Source organism: Heloderma suspectum, chromosome 4 (genome assembly GCF_057233095.1).
Source record: "Heloderma suspectum isolate Gila_16-S chromosome 4, 16-S_ref, whole genome shotgun sequence".
NCBI lineage: Eukaryota > Metazoa > Chordata > Lepidosauria > Squamata > Helodermatidae > Heloderma > Heloderma suspectum.
Window position 1 is genome coordinate 24815528 of NC_139461.1, and position 25537 is coordinate 24841064.

At 44.0% G+C, this 25537-nt stretch overlaps 1 protein-coding gene across 7 annotated transcripts in view; it reads right to left on the reverse strand.

Moving 5' to 3' along the window:
* Window positions 1–25537, reverse strand: part of ZHX2 (zinc fingers and homeoboxes 2) — an 83219-nt gene that overhangs the window by 17383 nt on the left and 40299 nt on the right. For 2 of the 7 annotated variants that reach the window (XM_084848877.1, XM_084848873.1), the window contains exons 2-4: window positions 24743–24839; window positions 20933–21036; window positions 4636–4832 (exon numbers count right to left, since the gene is read on the reverse strand). The exons of 3 other annotated variants lie outside the window; for them this stretch is intronic. The gene's annotated coding sequence lies outside the window, so the exon portion shown is untranslated. The remainder of the gene's footprint in view (window positions 1–4635; window positions 4833–20932; window positions 21037–24742; window positions 24840–25537) is intronic. 2 more of the 7 variants (XM_084848875.1, XM_084848870.1) reach the window with 2 other exon arrangements.

A 25537-nucleotide genomic window follows, 5' to 3' on the forward strand; every position in this document is an offset into this window, starting at 1 on the left:
GAACTAGTACTTCCCGGGATTTGGAAGCGATGCTTCTATGAATGCAGCCCAAAATAGCATTTGCCTTTTTTGCAGCCACATCACATTGTTGGCTCATATTCAGCTTGTGATCGACGACAATTCCAAGATCCTTCTCGCTCGTAGTGTGGTTGAGCCACGTATCCCCCATCTTGTAACTGTGCATTTGGTTTCTTTTTCCTAGGTGCAGAACTTGGCATTTGTCCCTATTAAATGCCATTCTGTTGTTTTCTGCCCAGCGCTCCAGTCTATCCAGATCACTTTGAATTTTGTTTCTGTCTTCCAAAGTATTAGCTATCCCTCCCAATTTTGTGTCATCTGCAAATTTGATCAGCATTCCCTGCACCTCCTCCTCCAAGTCATTCATAAAAATATTGAAGAGCACTGGGCCCAGGACTGAGCCCTGCGGTACCCCGCTCGTTACCTCTCCCCAGTTTGAGAAGATCCCATTGATAAGCTCTCTTTGAGTCCGATTCTGTAGCCAACTGTGGATCCACTGGATCGTTGTTTCATCTAGCCCACTTCGAGCTAGTTTGCTCATCAGGATATCATGGGGCACTTTGTCGAAAGCTTTGCTGAAGTTGAGGTATATGATGTCTACAGCATTCCCACGGTCTACAAGGGAGGTGACTTGATCAAAAAATGAGATCAGATTTGTCTGGCAGGACTTGTTTTTGACAAATCCATGTTGGCTTCGAGTAATCACTGCATTGTTGTCAAGGTGCTTCCAGATGGATTGCTTTATGATCTGCTCCAGAATTTTCCCAGGGATTGATGTCAGACTGACTGGTCTGTAGTTCCCAGGTTCCTCCTTTTTACCCTTTTTGAAGATAGGGACAACGTTAGCCCTCCTCCAGTCATCTGGCACTTCCCCGGTCCTCCATGATTTCTCAAAGAGAATAGACAGCGGTTCTGAGAGCTCTTCTGCCAGTTCCTTTATGACTCTAGGATGCAGTTCATCTGGCCCTGGAGATTTGAACTCATTCAAAGTAATGAGGTGTTCCTTGACCATATGCCTGTCGATCTCAAGCTGCAATCCTGCCCCTTCAGCCTGTACTTCGCCTTTGCCAGGGGGGTCATAGACCCTCTTTTGGGAGAAGACTGAGCCAAAGTAGGAATTGAGCACCTCTGCCTTTTCTTTGTCCTCTGTTATCATTTTGCCATCCTTATTTAATAGCTGAACAACCATTTCTTTCCTCTGCCTTTTACTATGCACGTAGCTGAAGAAAGCCTTTTTGTTGTTTTTAGCATCCCTCGCTAACCTCACCTCGTTCTCCGCTTTAGCCTTCCTGACGCCATCCCTGCAATTCTGTGCTACCTGCCTGTACTCTTCCTTTGTTACTTGGCCTTCTTTCCACTTCCTATATGTGTCCTTTTTTGTTTTCAGGTCATCCCTAAGCTTTTTGTGAAGCCACATTGGCTTCTTCTGTTGTCTTCCACCTTTTCTTCTTGTTGGAATTGTTTGTGATTGTGCCTTGAGAATTTCCTTTTTTAAAAGTTCCCACCCATCTTGGACTCCTTTTCTCGCTAGCATCGCTTGCCATGGGACCTTACTGATCATTGTTCTGAGTTTATTAAAATCAGCTTTCCTAAAATCCAGGGTACGCGTTTGAGTACACTCGGCTTTTGCTTCCCTTAGAACCAAGAACTCAAGTACAACATGGTCGCTTTCCCCCAGAGTTCCTGTAACTGCTACTTTATCCACTAAGTCATCTCTGTTGGTTAGGATCAAGTCAAGGATAGCCGATCCTCTAGTTCCTTCCTCTACTTTCTGTAGGAGGAAGTTATCCGCCACACAAGTCAGGAATTTCCTGGAGGGGCCATGTTTTGCAGAATTTGTCTCCCAACAAATATCGGGGAAATTGAAGTCCCCCATTACTACTACATCATGCTTCCTTAAAACATTGGCTATTTGCTTTTCAAAAGTTTCATCCTTAGCTTCTCCTTGATTGGGTGGCCGGTAGTAGACTCCGACCACCAGGTTCCTTTTATTCTTTGCTCCATTTATTTCAACCCAGATGCTCTCGATGGGGCTACCAAGCTCCTCCTCCTGTATTTCTGTGCAGAGATATGTATTTTTCACATACAGTGCAACCCTGCCTCCCTTTCTGTTCCTCCTGTTCTTTTTGAACAAGTTATATCCTTCAACTGCTGTATTCCAGTCATGAGAGTCATCCCACCAAGTCTCAGTTATACCTATCAAGTCATAATTTCCCTCCTGTATTAAGAGTTCAAGTTCGTTCTGTTTGTTTCCCATACTCTGGGCATTAGTATATAGACATCGAAGACCATGTGCTTCATAGTCTGGCTTTCTTCCTACATGTGTCTGAAGACTATTATTGGGCGCTATCAGCGCTGTTCTCTCCATTGCAGTGCATGCGCCTACGTCCATTGTTACCCCCAACATTACATCTCCCTTCCCCGTAGGATTCAGTTTAAAGCCCTCCTGATGAAGTTCTTCATGCTGTGGCCAAACACATTCTTCCCAGCCTTTGTGAGGTGCAACCCATCCCTAGCCAACAGCCCATCTTCCAGGAAGTATAGCCCGTGGTCCCAGAATCCAAATCTCTCTCGTCGGCACCACCTTCGTAGCCAGTCATTCACCCGGAGTATTTTTCATTCCCTTTCTATCCCTCTTCTAACTACTGGAAGGATGGATGAGAAAACTATCTGGGCCCCAAAGTTCTTGAGTTTCCTTCCCAAAGCTTCAAAGTCTGACGTGATCTCTTCGTAGCTCCGCTTGGCGGTATCATTTGTTCCCACATGGATGAGAAGAAAGGGATACCTGTCAGTGGGCTTTATGAGTGCAGGCAACCTTTCAGTCACGTCTCTAATCTGTCCTCCCGGGAGACAACATACCTGGCGAGTCCACGGGTCTTCGCGACATACTTGGGTCTCGATCCCACGCAGCAAGGAGTCTCCCACTACTACCACTCTTCTCTTCTTCTTCTTGTAGGCCTGGGTTTCATCGCCTCTGTTTGACTGACCTTTAGCCTCTTGCTCACTCTCATGCAGGTTCCCCTGTGATTCTTCCTCTGCAGGCTGTCCTCCAGTCTCATCTGCAAGTACCTGGAATCGGTTCCACAGCTCCACCGCTTCCACTGGTGCAGAGTGGCGTCTAGTTCTTCTTCTCCTAACTGTCACCGTTTTCCAAGGAGTATCCTCTACTCCATTTTTCTTCACCTCAGCATTTCCCACTGCCTCATCTTGCTGTTGCTCTTCAAGCTTCTGGTCTGCCCTTTGCTGCTGTAGTTCCCCCATTCTGTCCAAGAACTCTTCGTGTTCTCTTATTCCCCGGAGGGTTGACAGTCGCCGCTCCAGTCCACTTACTTTTTCTCCAGCAGCGTGATCAACTTGCACTTGTTGCAGGTGTAGGCCATGTTGTTCTCAGGCAAGAAAACAAACATTGCACACACCTTGCAGGTCACCACCACTGGAGAGTCTTGTCCTTCCATAGCCTCTTTTCCCTTTTTGTGTCTAGCTTTGTGATTGTTCTAGACTAGCCTGTGCCTGCTCCTCTACTCAGTAGAGGTTAAAAGCAGAGTCCCACTGGTGTGGAAGTGTGTGTTACAAGACAAATAAATGAAAAAAAGTTAGAAAAAAAAAATAAAAAAAAATGTTAGGGGCCTCCCCCTTGACCTCCCCTGCCGAACTCCCCTGGCCAACTCCTGTTTGCTCCCCCTGTCCGCTCACTCTGTTCGCTCGCTCTCTGGGAGCTTGCCTGCTTCTGTAGTCCCTGGACCAGCTGGAGCAGCTTGCTCTGCTCTGCTCTGCTCAGCTGGGAGGCGGGAAACAGACTGAAGCTTCCCGCCCAGTCAGCTGCTGGGAGTACTCAGGCCACACCCCTCCAATTCAGTTGGAGCTCTCAGAAGCTCCTGGTGAGCTCACAGCCAGTCAGAAGGATAAAGGGCAGCGCCCTGGGCTTCCTGCAACCCACTTACCTCTTAGCCTCTGTCTCCTTTGTCTCCTTTGTCTCTTCAACCACTGCAACTCCCCTGGCCAACTCCTGTTTGCTCCCCCTGTTCGCTCGCTCTGTTCGCTCGCTCTCTGGGAGCTTGCCTGCTTCTGTAGTCCCTGGACCAGCTGGAGCAGCTTGCTCTGCTCTGCTCTGCTCAGCTGGGAGGCGGGAAACAGACTGAAGCTTCCCGCCCAGTCAGCTGCTGGGAGTACTCAGGCCACACCCCTCCAATTCAGTTGGAGCTCTCAGAAGCTCCTGGTGAGCTCACAGCCAGTCAGAAGGATAAAGGGCAGCGCCCTGGGCTTCCTGCAACCCACTTACCTCTTAGCCTCTGTCTCCTTTGTCTCCTTTGTCTCTTCAACCACTGCAACTCCCCTGGCCAACTCCTGTTTGCTCCCCCTGTTCGCTCGCTCTGTTCGCTCGCTCTCTGGGAGCTTGCCTGCTTCTGTAGTCCCTGGACCAGCTGGAGCAGCTTGCTCTGCTCTGCTCTGCTCAGCTGGGAGGCGGGAAACAGACTGAAGCTTCCCGCCCAGTCAGCTGCTGGGAGTACTCAGGCCACACCCCTCCAATTCAGTTGGAGCTCTCAGAAGCTCCTGGTGAGCTCACAGCCAGTCAGAAGGATAAAGGGCAGCGCCCTGGGCTTCCTGCAACCCACTTACCTCTTAGCCTCTGTCTCCTTTGTCTCCTTTGTCTCTTCAACCACTGCAACTCCCCTGGCCAACTCCTGTTTGCTCCCCCTGTTCGCTCGCTCTGTTCGCTCGCTCTCTGGGAGCTTGCCTGCTTCTGTAGTCCCTGGACCAGCTGGAGCAGCTTGCTCTGCTCTGCTCAGCTGGGAGGCGGGAAACAGACGCCTCAGCTGGGAGGCGGGAAACAAACAGGTTACCAGCACATAGATCACCATGACCAGACAGACTCTCCCTGCCTAGGAACGGCTGTAGCTGATATACCAACTGAAGCTGGAAAAAGTTACTCCTCGCTATGGAAGCCACTCGTGCCTCCATATACAGTGACAGATCTAGGAGCAACTGTGAGCTATGTACCTGCTCCTTCAGAGAAAGAGGAACCCCATAGGGCAGAAAATGCTGGCTCAGCGTTCTTTACTGCCCTTTTATCATTTCTATAAGCACTCGCAGCTTGTAAAGTGCATTACAATCTTCCCAGCGCTTGGCTTCAAAGCAACCACCTGATATTTATTAAATTTATACCTTGCCTTTCTGCCACAAATGGTGCTCCGTGTCGGCGATGGCAATAAAATACAAGACCAAATGTATAGTCAAAACATAAAAGCAGATCAATTAAAAACACATCTATAATATTAAGGAATAAACAGCACCCACTGGTTTAAAAACTTACATCAGCACACTAGTCAGCTTCAAAGACAAGAGCCTGTCTGAATTAGTGCTGTGCCGAAACCCCACCCGCCCTTTTGCAGCCTCTTTGTTTCCCTGCGAAAGAGGCAGTGATTTTTTCTGTCTCTTTGGTTTTGTTGCCGAGGGTTTTGGATAAATTTCTCAGGGTGCAGGGCTTCAGTGCTTGCCTTATTGGAAGGAGGTGGCCGAGGGGTGTGCACGCATGCTCTTTCGTCTACCGTTTCCCCCCGTTCTGTCCTTGCAGCCTCTCTGGCTGCTTGAGCTCCTTGGCCCCTAGAGGACTTAGCCAAGACTTCCTCCCTTCGGGCTTCCCAGTGTGGCTGTCTGCTGAGTGACTGAAAGCTGAGTGAAGAGTTACTGTTATTGTTTTTATTATTTTTCTTCTTATTGTTAAAAGGACTTTTAATAACAGCAGAGCAAAGCAAAACCAAAAATGCCTCTCTCAGCTTTCAGGCACCCTGCTGGCAGCAGCACTGGAAAGCCACGAGGAGGAAAGTTATTTATTTCATTTCTGTACCGCCCAATCGCTGAAGCTCTCTGGCTAAGTCCTCTAGAAAGCTTTCCAAGTAGCTTAAGCAGCCCCAGAGGCTGCAAGGACAGAATGGGGGAAAATAGTAAGAGCACACATACTCACCCCTTGGCCACCTTCTTACAGTAAGATAAGCATGGAAGCCCTGCACCCTGAGAAATTTCTCCAAAATTGTCACCCCTTCCCACAAATTTTCTGGTGCAATTTCTTTTTGTGCCTCCCTACGACGAATGGTCAAAAATAAACAGATCGAAAAATTCGGCACAGTGCTGGTCTGAATTAAAAAGGCCTTTGCCTGCTAGTGGAAGAACATCAGATGGAGCTAGCCTGGCCTCCCTTGGCTGGGAGTTGCACAGGCTGGGAGCAGCCTCTGAGAAGGCCCTCTCTCACGTTCCTGCCAAATATACTTCTGATGGTGGCGGGATAGAGAGAAGGTCCTCTCCCGAGGATCTTAAAACCTGGGCAGGCTCATATGGGACAATGATTTAGAGCACTACTGCACCCTCATTTTGCAGAAGGAGAACCGCACTCTGCAGTTCCAAGCACACTTAACTTGGGAATAAGTCGCACTGAAGCTGGTAGGACTTAATTCCCAGTAAACATGTAATGGATGTGTAGCTGAGGGAAAGTGTCTTGTCCAAGGCCAGGTAGCAAGTCAGTGGCACTGGGACCCAAGTCTTCTGTCATCCTGGTCTACTGAACCACGCTGGATGTGATTTATTTATGGTTTGCTGCACAGCAGGACCAGAAGCTTCTAATCTCCCCTTGCGCGTTGAGGGAGGGGGAAGGCCGCTCATGACCCCAATGCTGCTTGTTTTCTTAACACCATGGTTTGGCACTATCTGAATAGCCTTGTGGTCAATGAAGAGGACAGCCCACCCTTCAAGAATGATGGAAGTACCAACAAATTCAGGCAAAGAGAAGAACAAGTTTGTTTGTTTTCTCCGCTATAGAGAAGGTAAACCATGAGTATACTACAGTATATATTTGCATAGTTGGCTGAGAATACAGAGTTCTAGAAGATATTTATTCACAACTCTATGGCTGAGGATATACTGCATTTCCTGGAAGAGTATTTATTTATTTATTCATTTATTTAGTTAACGCCATTTATGGTTTGCTGCACAGCAGGGCCAAAATCTTCTGGTCTGCCCTTGAGCATTGAGGGAGGGGAAAGCCACCCAGTCGCTGAAGCTCTCTGGGTGGTTCACAACAGTTAAAACCATAAAACACAGCAACGTGATAAAACGTAATATAAAACATTTTAACGTTTATACCTACCATATAAAACCAGCATAAAAAACAGAGTTTGGGACCCCCACCTTCCTTCCAGGCCACCCTATAACTCTCTCATACTGTTTAACAGATCTGTACAACCCATCCTGTCTTGTTGTTGTTTCTAGTCTCCTTCTAAGCAGGCTCATTAATTCACGACTTGCTTCACCGACAGACTGCACCAGGCGTGTGAACACACAGGGGCCTGTGTATGTGTCTAGACTCATAACATCAAGGCTGGTTACCTGCATGACTGCACAATAGAGGGGCTCTTCAGTCTGTTCAGGACAGGTGTGCAGGACTTCAGGCCTGGGGACCAAACCTTGCTTTCCAAGGGTTCAAATTAGAGCTGTGCACAAATGGCCTCTCAAAATTCTCCAGCCTATTTGTGGGATAAGAAACTGGGGGGACAATTTCACCGAATTTCTCTTAGGGGAGGAGAAATTCTCCAACAGTTTCTCACAGACAGGGCTCACTATTGGCAGTGGTTGTAGCATAGGTTCTTTCTTTTTTCCTAAGAGTTTTTAGTTTATTGCTCTGCTTCTGGAAGTGGCAACAGCATCAACTGTGTTGCGGCTTCCACTTTTCTGAGGCAGAATTTTGAATTTCGTTTGGTGGTATTTTTGAGCTTACCAAATCTCTGTGAGGTGGCTGAGGGTGCTGTGTGTGTGTGTTTTTTTCTCTAGTACACATCTTTCCTTTGCTCTGCAGCCTCCCAGGCCACCTGCACTTTCTGAACTGAAAAGCCCCAGGTGAGGAATTGCCTCATGATGGCTTTAACTGAAGTGTGGGAAGCTGAGGAAGCTACAGGCTGCTACAGAGATTATTGTACAATGAAAGACAGGACAATCATGAACACTCCATGGCCACCTCATAAGTAAAGTAAGGACAAAACCCCCAAACCCAGGCCATAAGAATTTCTCTGAAATTTCTCCTTCTTTGAATTTATTTTCAAAAGCAATTTCTTTTCTATCAAATTGAATGAGAATGGTTGAAAAAAAAGTGGGAGAAATTTTCGGCACAACACTAGTTCAAATCTGGCCCTCCAGGGTTTGCCAAAAGGCCACGCTAGGGATGCTGGAGAAATTTGAGATGAACTAAAATGAGCTCAGAGTTTTAATAATCTGACCTGCAGAATCCGCTGCAGAGTGACCCCCTCAGGCTGCACAGAGTCCATGGACTTTTCAGATTTTTTTTTACTTTCCCAAAATTGATGCACATTTACTCATAGGAAAATATGCACGTTTCTGCTGAGGAAAAGTGGAATGGAATGGTGGATAATACACAAAATGTTACGTACTAAGGTTAATTATGTAAATTCTTACAAAACCTCTTATGTAATTGTTTGTGTATTTTTCCACATGACGAAAAAATATTTGCATCTGTCTGTGAACAGACGACAGAACAGAAGGCGTTTGTTGACAACTCCACGAACACGAAACACAGATGGAGTGGATTTTACACAGTCCGTATATCCCTAGGCCACGCCTCCTTCTCCTGGTCTCACCCCCTTTCCCCCAACCACAGATTGTTGAGTGGTTTCCTGGCTTTTATGCTGTTTTTTCCCCATTCTAAAAGGCTAAAATGCCTCTCCTGAGGTTTTGTTACTGGCAGTATCAGCTTTTAAGATAAAACATGGTGGTATTTTTAACACTGCCCCCTTTGCCTTCAGCACCACCCACCACTGGAATGCATCCCCTGAGAGTTTCTCCAAAATAGATTTTGGGATGGAAGAGGTTCTACACCCCTGGTTTAGGACCTTACAAGAACAATCTTAAGAAAACTTACTGTTCTGCACCATTAAAAATAAATAAATCAAAATAATTATTTTCTCTTATTACTTTGACTCACTAACAGGTGTATTTTGACTCACTAACAGGCATATTGGTCAATGAATGGATCTTTTTAAAAGTATTTCACAATTACTGGGAAAACTGGGGAAGTTAGCATATTGAACTATAGAAATATTATGGGGGCCATTATAAATATTAAGAATGACAACTGAATTCCAGAACAGATACCACATTATAGTAACTTTTAGTTATGGTAACACTAAAGCCTACTGTAGTGTGCAAAGGGGTGAATTTGCTGTAATTAAATTATTGTTAAGATCATCAAGGATTTTAGTTCAGGCCCAATTTTGGGCTCATAACACAGTTCTTTACTACCACACAATACTGATTTTGCACAGGTCAATTAAAAAAATCACCCCTCAGCCATGAAACTCACTGGGTGATCGTGGGCCAGTCCCTTATCTTTCATCCTAACCTACTTCACAGAATTTTATGTAGTGGAGATAAAATTGGGTGAAGAGAATACGCATATGTGCTTCCCCATGTTCCTTGGAGGAAAGGCAGGATACCTACCGATAAGATAAATCAACTAATCATATGCACATATTTATGTTCTCTCAAACATATAGTGCAATTAACATCCAGAATACACTGGAGTCCACAGGAACGGTTTAAACATGTGATACATCCCTAGTTTACCAGAATTCATATTTCAATGAGCTATGGAAAAGATGCACATAAATGGACATATGGCAGGTTCACAATCCATGTTCATCACTTGATGACTGAAGCATCAAGTGGCAACCTGCATGTGTGAATGAACCTTCACAGCTCAAATGCCATATAGAGTTTTCATAATACTTCTCACTTAAAACACAACGCTTCTCTCATTGTTCATTCACACGTTCAGTGCCAAGTCATCAAGTGATGAGCCATCAAATGATGACTCATCAAATGTACATACATTTGTAGTCCATGAAGTCTTTCAGTCCTTGACTTCTGAAACAGCAAACACTCTATTTCCTCCCTTGCCATTCTCCCTCTGCCCTCATCACTCGCTCTTTACAGGAATCTACCCTCAAGATTTCACTCGGTCCATCTCCCACTTAAATAGAGTGACTGCTACAATCCTTATCCTTCCCCTTATTTCAGCACAACGCCAGCTCCTTAAGGCTGCAATACCCTTGGAGTTACTCCCATTCAGTGGTAAATTTTGAAGTGCAGGCACTCATCATGATAGTCCCTATAGCCACACTCTCAAGTAGCGTCCAAAAGAGTAGGAAGCTGTACTGGTTCATATCAACAAACCAGTTCTAGCAGTTTTCATCTCCACCAGGAGCAGGTCCTTTGTATGGCTTATGGGTCTTAACTTCCCATTCAAGACCAAGCCACCCCCACATACGTTGCATTACAACAGAGAACAATATATTGTTGCTGGGAAAAAAATCATCCCCCTCCCCGCCAGCTACTGTGAGGATTGCAGCTATGCTCAGAAGAAACTGGGAATTGTGAAGGTGGGGTGACAGATGATGTCGCTGTCCCTGCTAATCAAAATGTCCAGGCACTTAACAGTAACAGAAAGTGACAAGACATCAACTGTAAGATGAGAAAAAAACACCTCTAGAATTCTCATTCAGGAAATGTGTCTTCTTTAAAGAGAGGGGATAATAGCACTTCAACATTTGTCAGTGGTTGACAATGTAGTCAGAATCGCATTTCTCTCTCTCCTACGCCCACATTACTTCAGATGTACTTATGCCTCCAGCATTGAGAGAAACTAACTACAAACATCTTGGTTTATTTGTTGTACGTCCCAGTGTCTGACTGAATTGTTAAAATAACTTTCACGCAAACCCATTTTTCCTTTGGCATCCAGAAGAATGGAAAACACAATTACATTTCAGAACATTTGTTTAAAATTACACTAGCTGGACAGATTCATCCTTTAAACACAGAGGCCCCTTTAACATGGATGCCGAATCCTTGGGAAACACTCGCCCTATTGACTCCACCCACACGACTGCTTTATTCATGCCCATTCTCCTGCAGCCTTGTAAATAAGCCCTCAAATGTTACCAGCCTGAAACATTTCCTATTACCTTCCTGGGGGCTGGCAGAGGAGGGGCGGAGCCCACTTCATCTCTATGCTGGGCATGGAGGATGGGGCTTCTGTTCCCTGGCAGCCTGCAAGCAATCTTGCAGCTCACTTACAATCTCTTAACTGGAGTTAAGAAACATAGAAAGCTGCCTTATGCAAAGTCAGATGGTTGGCCCTTCTCACTCAGTCTAGCCTGCACCAGCCTCCCCCAACCCAGAGCCCTCCAGATGTGTTGGACTACAACTCCCATTATCCCCAGCCAATGGCCATGTTGCTCAGGGCTCTACACTGAATGCTAGCAGCTCTCCAGGGTTTCAGACAGGAATTTTTTCTAGCCCTAGCTGGAGACGCCAGAGATTGAATTTTGGACCTTTGGGGTGCCATGCATGCGCTCTACCACTAAGCTTTCCCACCAGTCCTCAGGGAGATGGGTAGGCTGGGTGGGCAGAATTAGGCTTGTTATTAAAGTTCCATCAGGTTCAGTTTTTTGCTTTAGAAATAAAAGACATGCCTGAATGAAAAGGAATATTCTAATGAAACTCTGAAGGCTTGACTTAATTGATATGTAATACAAGAAAGACTTTACAGGAAGCAGATAGCAGTGGCAGATCACGTTCGAAATTCAAGGTTATACGAACAGCACCATGTCCACCCAAGCATGTGCGAATTGGTGCTACTTTTTAAAAACAAAAACCAAATTTCAAACCCTGTCATTAAGTTTAAAGCCCTTACATTGCACAATGCAATGTTTTTAAGGGCTCAAGTGGTCCTTTAAAAAATATCATATATGTCTTGCCAAACGCAACTGGAAGGCACCAGGTGGGGGAAGGCTGTTTTAGGTGTATTGGTGAGGGAGGGAAAGGGGGTAAAAATGAGAATGGTAAAGTCCTTTCCTTATATATTTAAGTTACCTCCTGGGCTTATGTTGGTGAGTTTACTCCTGGTAATTAATATTAAGAGTGATTCAAAATCTAGAAAAAACTCTCACAACAGGTGCTCTTTTAGTAGATTGGCTTTCACATTTTAAACATAAAAAAGACTCATGGATTTGTTTGTTTGACTTTGCACCCAACATGCACCACCCTGGAACCCATGGGCTGAAAAGAATGACAGCAACAGCCCAACATCCTGTGCGTAAACCGTTTAAAGCCCATCACCCTATGAAGACCTGCAATCAAAAGTATCACCTTGTGCAAGCTAGCAGTCGTGTGGCAATACCAAGCAAGCATAAAGTTTTTGTCTTCACTCCAACAGCACCCCCTACACCCAAACAAACATTCCCCCATGTTGTAAATCTGCGTATGGGGGAGGGGGGCAACCTCGTATGAAAATATATGAACGAAAGTATCTTACTGCATTTCAAGATCTCTCACCAGGATCTCATGCAACCACGGCTAGGATTCTAATTTCAAAACAACAGGCTGCATCAGGTGAACTAAAAAAGAAGGCTTGGAATGTAAATCCACAGAGGATGTCTGTACACGCCTGAAGGAAACAGAAATGGCTCAGTTTTTGCAGAGTGTTCTGAAAGGGCATCTCGCTTTGAACAGAATGAGAAATTAATGATCCACTAGAGAGCCCTGGTGGGAATCGCAAGATCCAAAAGGAAAAGCACCAGAGAGTTGGCACTAATGAAGAAAAAAGGCCGACGGAATAAGCACAAGTTTTGCCTCAAAGCCATTCTGCTCCACAGACGTCCCTTATTTCATCATGCCCTCTGGAGAGAGTATGCGGGTTCTGCCCCTTGGTCAGTTCTCTCGGATTCTGCTGCTGGGTCTGAACTGCTTCTGTTAAAGGGAGTCTCCAGAGGTTATGCCGTTACCTGCAACTGATAGTCCAACCTGGCTTGTTGACTCAAACCTCCAGACGCCCACTTGAACCACAGAGCATTGACAAAATCTACTGAAAATTGATACTGTAGGCTGAAGGATGCAACAGCTGCTACTGTTTTTGCATCCAACTAGTGGAAAAATAATTTTACTGCATTTCTTAGCTGTAATGTATTAACAAATTTACCTCATCTAAAAGAACAACAAAAGGGTCTTGTGGCACTTTTAAAGGCTAACAAATATATATTAGCATAAGCAGGTTTTATAGAAGCGTATGCTTTCGTACTCTTGCCACTACAAATTAGTTACTTTTCACCTTTAAGACCCCACATGGGCCCAAGCATACTTTAGAGTAGCCTTCCCCAATCTGGCATCTTCCAGCTGTGTTGGACTACAGACCCCATCACCCCCAGCCAGCATGCCCAATGGTCATGCTGGCTGGAGATTATGGTAACAGTAGCCGAACAATCTGGACGGTGTTGGATTAGGGAAGGTGGCTTTAAGGCTCAATCATATGCGTGTTTAAACAGAAAAAAGTCCTACAACTCCCAGGACTTGCTGGTCCGTGGTATGGACTGGGCCCAGAAGGAGAGGCAAGCGAACGGGCATCACCAACAGCAATGTGGAGGAGGTGGGGCTTCTCAGAGATGTGGCATCTTGCCCAAGGGCCACCCAAAATCTGGAGCAGACACCTCTGCTCGTTGCAGTCACATACACACACCTCCCTCCATGCAGAAAACTAGCATGTCAGGAAAAAGATTCTAGCCTTTCACAAACACACTAGTCTTCTATGTGCAGGAATCTGCGGAGGGAGCATTCCATCACAGAAACCCCACCTGAAGTCTTAATTGATCCATCCCAGACACCAGTTTACTACCTCAGACAGAAACAATCGACAAACAAAACAGTGCTATAGATTGGGGGTGGGGGGGGACACACCTTTTTTCTGTTGAGGGCAGCATTCCCTCACGGGCCATCTGTCACAGGCCATATGCCTGTGGTGGGTGGAGCCAGAGCCAAAAGTGGGTGGGGTCACCCCTTTTCTTCCTCTTTTTCTGCCTCCCCCTTCTCTCTCTCTCTCTCCCACCTTCCTCCCCTGCCCAACAGGCTGCTAGCGGAGAGTGGGGAGAGATAGCTCTTGCCAGAGGTCTGAACTGATTACTGGCAGAGAGCTTTAGAAATTAGGCTGAGGGCTGCAAGCTGCCCACCCCTGTTATAGATCTTTCCATGGCAACACACTAGGTGTCTGAGTATGCTCCCGCAAGCGCCAAGAAGCAAAATAAATTTAAAAAGTAAAATAGAGGGGTAAGAGGTTGGAAGATAACACTGTGAAGAGTAGGGATGTGTGGATTGTGTAAAATCCATTCCGTCTGTGTTTCATGGATTGTCAGGCACCTTTCATTCTATCATCTGTTCATAGATGGATTCGGGTTCTTTTCGTTGTGTGGAAAAATAAGCAAATAATTCCATAAGAGGGACCGTAACGATATAATTTACCTTAGTACATAACATTCAGCGTATTGTCTCCCATTCCATTCAACTTTCTCCCACGTATATTTTCCAGTCTCAGCAGAAACATGCGCATTTCCCCATGCATAAATGTGTACATTTCGTGAAAGTAAAAAAGAAAAAAGATCCCGAAGTCTACGGACTCCGTGTGGCCTGAGCAGGTCAGTCTGCAGTGGATTCCGCAGGTCAGATTCTTAGAAATCCGAGCTCATTTTAGTAAGTCTCAAATTTCTCCAGCATCCCTAGTGAAGAGTTGGTTCTGGTAATCTAAGAGCAGAATAGGCAGTCTTTCTTATAGAGAAGAAGGAATGTAAACCTCTATACCTGACATGTAAATATCAGTTACTCAGGGCCTGTTCACATCTGTATGTTCATTGGTTATCTATCATCAAGTGATGGCATATATTTGAGCAAAATATGAAAATTAGCACACAACTGAAAACTGGTCTAGGTATAGATGTTCGAATTTTCTATTATATATATAATATTATATTTACACTGTTTTTTCACATTTATATTAATCTGTTTAAACACTAATCATTTACACTAAATGATGAACTAACAAAAATTATAAATGATTGTGTGTTTCAGTATTGTTACATTATTAGATTAATATACCTAGACCAGTTTTCAGTTGTGTGCTAACTGAATTTTCATATTTGGTTCTTTACAACTGTGGCCTTATTTTTTATTCTTTAGCATATATTTGAGCAAAACATGAGAGACAAATCACCTCAGCCAGAACGTTTATGTCATTTGTAATCAGACACAATGCCCTTTTCCAATGGAGAGAGCTCAAACATTTGGTCAAGAGTCATCAAGTGTTTAACAGAATAATTTTACAGCTGAGTTTTTTTAAAAGCAAAATCTGAGAATTTCATTTCACCTAGCATCTCAGCCCCAAACATTACATTATTTGCCTCCATACATTACCTAAGGCCTGGTTTACACATGAAACAAAATGAATTGGTTTGAATCCAGAAGTCTTTACAGTATGTACCAGACTTTGGGGAAAAGAGGGAGACTGTCTCGTCCACCTGTCAGGAAGCAAGAGACCTCCCCCACACATTCACTCTCTACAATGCCTAAAAAATTTGGGGGAAGGGGTCTATTATGTCATGCTCATCCACTAATGGGATCCCCAGGAAGAGATTCCTGGCCACCGAGGACAACCACATTTGGGAACCTTATTCCTCAAAGCTCAACCTGCAAAGCTACTGTGCTTTGGTAGCTACTCATAGCACCAGGTCAAAAAATACCTAATTCAGTGTCATATACCAGATTTCATAAATGTATGGCAAACTCATAGAATACTTCCTGACCATATTTATCCAGGGTTGGAAACTGGAAGTCACCAGTTTCTGTACCAAAGGCCAAATATTTTGTATGTTGATAACTGGTATGAAAAATCCTTCAATGGTCATGAGAAAAGTAATAAAAAATTCTCCCATAAGAGGCCAGAATAATGCCTGTCTTCCTTTCTCTAGGACAGAGTGTGCATATGATTAGTATAGCACATAATGCAGGGTGGAAACCTATTTGAGCTGGATGACAGTTCTTAGAAATACCATGACTTAATTTGCATGTTCTGGCAAATGAGTGTGTGTTTCTGGTTCCTGTTAACTGTCCTTAAATCTGGAGGTTCCAATGTTAACCACAGAGAAACTTCATTTTCTGGAAGAGGGAATTCTGCAGAACTGAGGCCATCCCAAGAAAAAGCCTCTGATCCTATCCCCAGCTGGATAAGGGAACACAGAACTACACCCCTATCCTGCAGATTTGGAAAGGCAAGGAGGTTATATAATGAGAGGAACTTGCTAGAACAAAAGTTCTCAAACCACGAGATCCATTCAGATGGTCTGCAGAAAGGTTGCAGAACAATGTACAATACGTGTACTCAGCTCTCCACTGGATTAATTTTTTTTTTCTGACAACAGAGATCAAGGCCTTCTGACCAGGGCCAAATTGTCAAAGCAATTAACAAGGCCCTGGCCTAGAACCCTGATTTTCACAATATGGTGCTAATTTTGCTGATGATGCCAGTCTTGAAGAAAAAAGTGGCATTAAAATATGAGTTATTGGTAGAACAGCAGCAATGAAAGTTTAAGTGATCCTCCAAGGCCCCTAACAATTTGCAAGTGGCCTACAGAAGAAGAAAAGCTTGAGCACTGCTACTCTAGAGTAAGCTTTGGTCTTTTAGAGCTTTAAAAGTGTGTGTGTGTTGTGGGAGGGGGGAGTACCCTTGAATTTGGCTTGTAGGCTCATCATGAGCCAGTGCAGTTGTTGGGCACAACTGTTCTGTCCTGGCTCAGGAGAAGTGGACTGCAGCAGATGCACTGGTTGTTCTGGGTCACGTCAGGCAAAGCAGGCAGGATCACAACAGGCCAGGCTGGGGCTGTCAGAACCTTGAAACGCACACTGCAGGGGATGCTGGCTGGAGTACTCTCCCATAAAGACAGCTGTTGTCCCAGCAAAGGACTGCAGTCAACTGAGGCCTTAAAAAGGCCATCAAAGCCAGATCTTCCAGTGGCTCCACCCCTGCTGGATGCTGAGCATAGTTCTTAAAGGGCCAATGGCTGTTTCTGCAGTCTAAGGCTCCTGTATGGCTGAGGGATAGAAGAACCTGCAGGACAGACATCCTCCAAATCAGAGGTTGATGGGAAGTCTACACCCTCAGGGTGGGAAGAGATAAAAAGGTGTGCTGAAGACTTCCTCCAGTGGGGAAACCTGCGATCCATCTAAATCTGAGTCTGTCTCGGGGTGACGCTGGTCCTTGGAAGCAGGAGACATGACAATGGGCAACTCAACAGTACCACCCAGATGGGCAGCTGCATCATGCACTCTGTGCAGCTTCAAAGTACTCCCTTTGTTATAGTCTGCCATTTCCCCCAAACTACAAGGAAACACAGCAAAAAACCAAGTTTTCCTACATTAGGAGAACAAACAGATTCTGTCTGAAAGTGGACTTTGGCTTGCAGAATCACAACACTCCATGATGAAGTAAGCTTGCTTCTAATTTCCTTGTTAATATTATGCCACCTAAAAGGTCACTGCTGCCCTTCCGCCTCCCACTCAAAGATAATAATACCAGTCATGGGAAGACTCCTTGGTATTAAAACTTTGAGGACTGCAAGTTATTAAAGTAGCTTGAAAATAAACTCAGGAGTGATGCTGGCCTAATCAAGAGAAAATAAGAAAAGCTTGAGGCAAATGGGAAAACACCAAGAGATTTTTTTTTTTTTTTTAAGGTGAATGGGAAGGTGAGAAATCAAAAGGGGTTTCAACAAGGAATACTGCTGCCCCTTCTCCCCAATGCTGTTAAAAAGAAATGTTAAGTGAAGGTTTCTACTAACAGTGCCTGTGATCACAATTTCCAAGGGGTGCAGCCCAAGCCCAGAGAAGTTGAGGATGGCAAGGCCTGCAAGGAGGGGGAAGAGAACATCGTTTAGCCTAGCCTTTTGCTTTTGCTGCTGACCTCTAAGCAGCTCAGAAGGATTGCTCTCTGAAGATACACAGTGGCAGGTCAATCCTTCTCAGTGGGCAAGTCAGCTGAAAATCAATGGCTTGTAACTGAGGCATGCTAGGAAGAAAGCAAAGGGGGGAAACACAGAGATGAAAAGCTCTTAGATCTGTACGTAACATAGCGGCAGGGTCTTTAAAAATAAAATAAAAGAGGAACAAAGAATAGAGGGAAAAAATCTTGTTCCTTTGCCCCTTGTACAGTTCTTTTAAGAAAAGGGATGAGTACAATTGCCATGCCTTATCTACACCCTTTCATCATCATTTTGGTATTATTGCTGACCAGGTGATACTTTTCAGTTTTTAATAAAATGCTGCCTGCCCCTGAAGGGGACCTCAAACTGGCTCTGTCATACAGACAGCTGCATTTCTCATCCTGTGAGGCCTACTTATCAAGCACTGAATTCTGAAAAAGTCGAATTCAGAAGAGGGGCAGGAGGCCATTGGCAAGCACACATTTTGGCTGGCTACCAAGGCCTGCCAAAATGTTTGATTGTAGGCAACAGAAAAAAGGTGTGCCCCAGGCTAACCTCTGCACAGAACAGATGTGGTGGTGTCAATTCAGTGTATGGCCAGTGTATCAATGAAGGCATGACAAGCCCATAATAAGCCCTACCCCTAAAGGAGCTATTTATTTAAGTTTCTTGCAGGGATGTCAAAAGGCTCATTGTTACAAAATTGCCACCAAGGCAGAAATCAGTTCATAAGTGCTAAATAATCATCTTTGTCATTCACGAATCAAGAAATTCTCAATATATATCCCCCCTCCATTAAATCTGTACAGTGCTCCGAAGGAGACACTCTTTAGCTGGTGGGTTGTTGACAAACAAGTCTTTAGAATCAGAAATCCCTTTTATGCTTTTGAACACAGAAGAACCAGAAGCATCTTGCTGTCAGGAATAGAACCCAGGACCAAATGGACCTTGATCTGATCCAGCAAAAGGCTGTTCTTATGTTCTTAAAATTCAGCTCACACACATGGCTGACTAGTAAGGATGCCAGATGAGCCTTATTTTAAGGCTCACCCTTTATAACAAAAGCATAAGTACACAATAGGTGTCCTTTATTTCCCCAACTTTAAATTTCTACTGAGCATAATGGATGCCCCAGATTTCAGATACCACAACTCCAAAGCATCCCCTGTTTTTGAATTAGAGAACTGATAACCCTATCTCTGGTGACTGTGTTTCTAATACTCCTTTCAGAACAATTTGTAAGGCCGGTGCCAAGGGGTGCTTTCAAATCTGTTTTGGCGAAGACGAAGGCAGCCAGGGTAGCTGCACCAGGTATGCATATAGCATGCCTGCCCTTTAAATGCAAGGCAGCGGTCATGTCCACATCTTTCATCATTACTACTACAAGAAAGGCGGCCTCAAAATTATTCTGTCAGGCAGCCATCCAAATGACAAAAGCCTGGCAGGCAAGCTTCCAAGACTTCTTGCTATACATAAAGTTCAGGTCACGCTGTGCTTTCAATTCTTTTAGGGCACAAGATGGCTTGGAGGCCATATATTGCTAACTATAGGAAACTGGGGGTGCTATGCAGAAAGGAAGGGAAGGACTGTAGCTCAGAGGCAGAACACAAGCTTTGCAGGCAGAAAGTCTCAGTTCAATCCCTGGCAGCTCCAGAGCTGGGAAAGACCCCTGCCAACCCAGACGATACAGAGCTGGACAAATAGTCTCATTCAGTATAGGGCAGCTTCCTATGATTTATAGAATATGGTAGCCTTCCCTAACCTGGTGCCCTCCAGGTGTTTTCTGCAACTCCCAGCATAGCGAATGGCCGGGAATGCAAAATATCTGGCCCAAAATATCTGGAGCATACAAGGTTGGGGAAGACCAGAATACAGACAGAGAGAGCCAGAGACCTGGTTCAGACTGTGGTTAATTGGGCCGAATGAGCTGTGTGACTGCGCATTCTCTCTCTGCTCCTCCTTTTCAATGTGCTTCTGCCCTGGATTGTAAAATCAGATCCTGGTTTGTTAGCAGATCAAACAACAGGCCACATTTTGGATGTAATGGGAAACTGTGATTTAAACAAGGCAGGACAGATGCACTGAAGGCAAGCATGCAGAGGCGAAGTGGGAGCCTGCAGCGATACAGCACATTCTTGAACCAATAAACCATGGTTTATCGGCCTGAAATCATCATGTCTGAACAATACCATTAGAAAATGCAATTAACGACTTCTTTACAGGAATTTACAAATTTATAAAAAGAAGATTTGGAGACAATGAACCCAAAAGAACCCTGTTGCAATTAGAGTTGTTTAAAGGATTATGTCCAAGAATATTATGCTAAAATTTAAATAATGTTGTTAAAAATGAAGTATATTCTATTCTATGGCTTAATTCAGAAATCGTGCCAAAGCATAATTAAGATAGTTTAATTTTGGTTTAGTGTGCTGTCTCAATTGATAAGGCATGGTTTGCCATTCATCAGCAAATGAGATTCAGGTAGCTTGAACTGGGTTTGCAAACCACAGTTTGTGTCAATAATGGGTAATATTTAGCACTGTCTGAGCACCACCACTAATGATGTTGTGTTAGCTCAAACACTTGCACAATGTAACAAGAGCAATGGAAATATTTCAGCAGTGAATTGCCACTTTTTCCTGTTGTACAAGTTACGTTGTACAAGTGTCGGTTTATAAAAGTTCAGTGTCATTAGGGCTGGTGCCAGGACAACACTGAATACTACCCTATGGTTTCATGTGATGTCTGAACTGAGAAACCATCATTTTAGCCATTGCTCTGCCTGCAGAGGCTGCTGCATCAGGGAAACAGGAGTGAACTTATGAAGCCAAGTGCTGAGATGGCCAAAACCAAAAAAGCAGCTTTAAACCATGGCTTTCTTGTACATTCAGAAGCTCAAAGAATGGGTTGGGTACTGAACTATAGGTTGACAAAAACCATGAATTTGGATCACTGTTTGGATTTTTTTTTCTAGCCACCACAAATGCAAATAACCACAATCATGATCTTGACTGCTAACTTCTCAACTGTTTGCTTTTATGATTTGAAAATTGTCTCACCTCCCTTGCTGGTGTTGCAAAATTCTTCTGGCTCATTATTTCTCAACCCCATCAACTTCCTGGCACATAAACAATAGGGAAGAATTCCCTAACCTGAGCAGTTTCTGCAAATGAATCAGAAAGAGCTTTCAGGGATCTAGCTCTAGCACTGCATTGTGATGCATGAATCTTTAGTTCAGGGGTCCCCAGTGAAGTACCTGCGGGAATTTCTAGTGGCACCCACAAAGCCCTCCCCTCCCCCCCCTTAAAAAAATGTTTGAAGAAAAACCTTGGAAAAGGTTATAGTATTCTTTCTCTCCCTTTGTTGCCTCTAGCCTTGCTCTTTCTCGCCCCACACTCAGCATCAATTTAGCTCACTTTTGACTAGCCAGGCCCTCACAGCAGCCATTATGTGACTAGCCACATCCACTGTGGGAGCCATTTTGTGGTGGTGCCCACAGCAGTTTCTCAAATTCCCAGATGTGCCCACAGGTCCAAAGAGGTTATGCATGCCCAATTATGTTGATGAATTGTTCCAATCAAGGATTAGCATGATTACACAGACAATCTGATCATATTACTCCAATCTCACTCACCTTCATTTAGCTTCGTATTTGTTTCCAGGCTCAATTTAAAGTGCTGACGTCAAACCCTAAATCAGGGGAGGGCAACCAAAATTGGACAGATGCCGACCCCCAGCCCTCCACAGGCCAAATGATGTGAAAGGGGGTGTGGTCACACCCTTTGATGTCAGCTGGTCCCCACTGTGTCCATCGGGAGGATGATTCTCCTGCAGGGAAATGGCTTCTCCCATTGGAGAAGCGCAAAAAAGCCGCTTCGCCTGCCCCACCCCTTCTCCAACTAGGGAGAGGACATGGGGCAGGCAAACTGTCTGGGACTGAGCCAGAGGAATCCAAGAAGGCTAGCAGGCTGGATGGGCAACCTAAATACTCTGAGACCGACATGAACCTGCCTGAAAATTAAGATCATGCTGAGATCGTCTGCTCAGTGTCCCATAAATACATGAAATCAGACAGATGAGTGTAAGAGACAGGGACTTCTCAGTGGTGGTGTGAAATATATGGAATGCCCTCTTTACAGAGGTCCATCAGGCTCCTTCATAGCTGGTTTTTCTGCATCTTTTAATGCCTTTCTATTTCAACAGGCTATTTGTGTGTAAGTTTAAATCTGCTTCTTTGAAATTTTACCAGACCTTTTGCTGATATTTGTTTCATTTTTTTATTGTTGCACAGTAATTTTATTTATTGCTTTTATGCATTTATTTTTGTACACTGCTTTGTAGGATTTTCTTTAGAAATTATATATATGTATATGTATGTATGTATGTATGTATGTATATATGAGATCCCTGACCTGTAGGTACATCACCTAGTGTGCAGGTATTCTTGCAGAAAATACTAGACTATGTGGACTTTGGTCTGAACTTTCCAGACATTTCTTATGTTCCGAAGTCAATGTGAATACTCAGAATAATTTAATACATAGTTATGCCTTAATTGTTAAGAACTCCAGAGTATGCACACTGCCTTTGTATATTTAAAACACTGCTTAGACCCCCAGGATTCCAGTAGAAAAGAAAGTACACCATGAGCCCAACCCTGGATTAGATCATTCCATTTTAGAACCTTGATTGATTAAAAAGGTGGCCCCTATTAAGTGGGTAGCAGACCTTTAATTTTTTAAAATTAATTTAATTCAAGGCGTTATAAAATGCATAGATACCTAGCACTTTTAGAAGCATTAGTACTTTGTAAATCCTCTGCATGTTTACTCAGAAATGCCACTGAGCTAAGTGGGACTTATTCTCATGTAAGTGTGTACAGGATCGCAGCCTTAAATATTGTTTGCAGCTGCAATAATCAAAAGCAGTTTGTTTCTACTTTTGCAACATGCTGTAGTTTTGGCATTCATGTCACTATTCCAAATTAATTTTTTTGCATGCATTTCAGCTTAATTAGAAACAACAATAAGAAGCGTACAAATGTACAGTTGGCTCTGATAGTTTCAGAGTGGTTCAGCTGAGACTCAGAGGTTATAATACAAAACACTATTAATGATGTGCTAGAGATCTACTTATTGGGCGTAGTTATTCCAGTAAACCTTGGAAACAATGAAACATCTGAGCAACAAGCATGGAGGAAGAGGTCCAAGAAGACTGGTTCACCCTGCTACAGCAGCAATAGGTAATGAGGCAGAATGAAATCATCAAAACTAGGCCACAGTCTGAACTGGTGGACTCGAAAAGCAGCTGATACATACTGACAGAGTAAAAGTGTGCCTTTGCCTCCAGTTGAGTCTCTGCAAAACGCCCACCCCCCTCCTGGCCAATCAGCAGTGTACTGAACCGGTCACTTCCAAGTCCTATGGAATAACCTCTACCAAAAATGACCCAAGTGGAAGTGGAGGAAGAGGCCTGTTTGAATAGGCGGCCAGCTGCTCACCCCACAAATTAGAATACAGCTGAGTTATGCATGCAGGTCCCAGCTTTGATCCCCAGCATCTTCAGGTAGGGCTAGGAAAGAACCCTGAGCTGCTGCCAATCAGTGTTGTTGACAATACTGGGCTAGAGGGACCAATGGGCAGTTTCTTAGGTTCCTAAGGTACTAAAGAAATATTTCAGATACCAGTAATCCAGGTCACATGCACCCCTGCAGCCAACAAAAGATTGAGTTCATGAGATTTCAGTAACTGTCTATAGGATGCTCAGAACATCCTACCATTCAGAAGCTAGAGCCGACGCATAATAAATAAAAGTAAGCTTGTATTCCTGATACTCGTATGATGGCATCACCTGCTCCCTACACATTTTAAAATGGTATCAATGGGTCACATGGCTGAAGTGCCAGAACAGAAACAGGAGTTTAAGGACAAGAAGGTCAGACACGAGGCTGTGAAGGGGGCCCGGTGGTTTGTGCAGCAGAAAGAAGCCCCTCTCAGACGCCACTCCAGGATCCACTAACACTGCCCTGCTACCAAATCCTTGAGCAGAAACAGCAAACATACATGCTCAGTGTTTTTCCAAGGCCAACGACGATTAGAAACTTGCTCTTTTATTTTTATTAAAAAGCTGTGAACCTTAGGATGCAGTCTGTGTCCTGGCCCAATTTAAAGTGCTGGTTTTAACTTTTAAAGGGCTTGGGACTGGGTTACCTGAAAGACTGCCTTTTCCAACATCCACCTACCCATACTTGAGGTTATTCTTTAAAGGCCTGCTCTGAGGGCCGCCAACCTAATGACGTGAGCCAGGTAACCACCATGGAGTGAGCCTTTTTAGTAGTGGCACCTTGATTAAGGAACAGTCTTCCCAGAATCTAGAGCCAGCTGAAGATCTTTTTGTTCACTCAGGCTTTTTGAATAACTTAAGTAATCTGGACCACTCAGGTTTAAAATCTATGTTTTAACTCTGGGAGTCAGTGGGTTTTGTTCTCTTTTGCTGTGTTTATGCAGTTTTTGCTTTTTATGGGTTTATGTCTTATTTTGTATTTAAATTGGGTTTGTACTTATTTACTGTAAGCTGCCTGAAGAACGTTTATGTTATGGGGTGGCATACAAATGTTGTTAATAAAGCAAATAGTGCTAGTTGAGTCTACCTTAGTGGCTCCATGCTCCCTGGCAAAACTGTAGATCATAGACGTTATCACTAGCCAAGGTTCCTTTGTGATTATATAACTAGCAGTGCCATCCTATGCATATGTACTCAGAAGTATGTCCTGTTGATTCAGCGGAATTAACTCCCAGGTAATTGTATATAACCTTGCAGCCTAAGCAACTGAAAATCATAGCCACTGAATGAAAGGAACTCTAACATACCTTTCCATATTCTGATGTTTTTACACTGCAGCAAAGCTGTTTTCTCTTTTTTCCATATTCTCCTCCATGGCTATGCTGTTCCTCAGGCAGTCTTGTCCTTAATGAAGGACAGTTAAAATGCTGTTATGGAGGTCTGAACACATCTCCCCCATCCCCTGCACCACCTAAAGCTTCTGTCTGCCAGAGGGCTTGGGGGGGGGGATGTCAGATTCTGTTCTCTGTTCAAGAATGAAGATAGTTACTAAATAGATCTACCATGCTGAACTGACATCACTTTGCTAGCCTTGGCCTTGTCTCACTCATGAAGCATGTATGTTATAGAGTAGTTTCTTCGTTGAATATTATAATAAAGAGCTTGGAAATGCTACTGAGCCCTAAACTAAAGAGCAGTGACCCAGGGCCATCTTCTTCTCTAGCTTTTAAGACATCCCTACCAACAAACACTCTCTTCAATCTCAGACTCGCTCTACTGGAGATATACCAGTAAGGATGATGATGATAATATAAAAACTTAAGAACAGCTGGGCTCAAGCACATCAAATGAATGACACAGACAGAAAGAGAAATGATCCCTAACCACATATTATGATAATAAAAATGTCATTGCTATTTTTAAAATAAAACAATAAACCACCCAGAGAGCTTTGGCTATTGGGTGGTATAGAAATGTAATAAATAATAATAATACCAATCACAACAACAACAACAACAACAATAATTCCATGAAATGGAATAATTATTGGTATTAGTAATATTGCTTTACAGCTGCCTCCTCCAACCAGGTACCCTACAGAT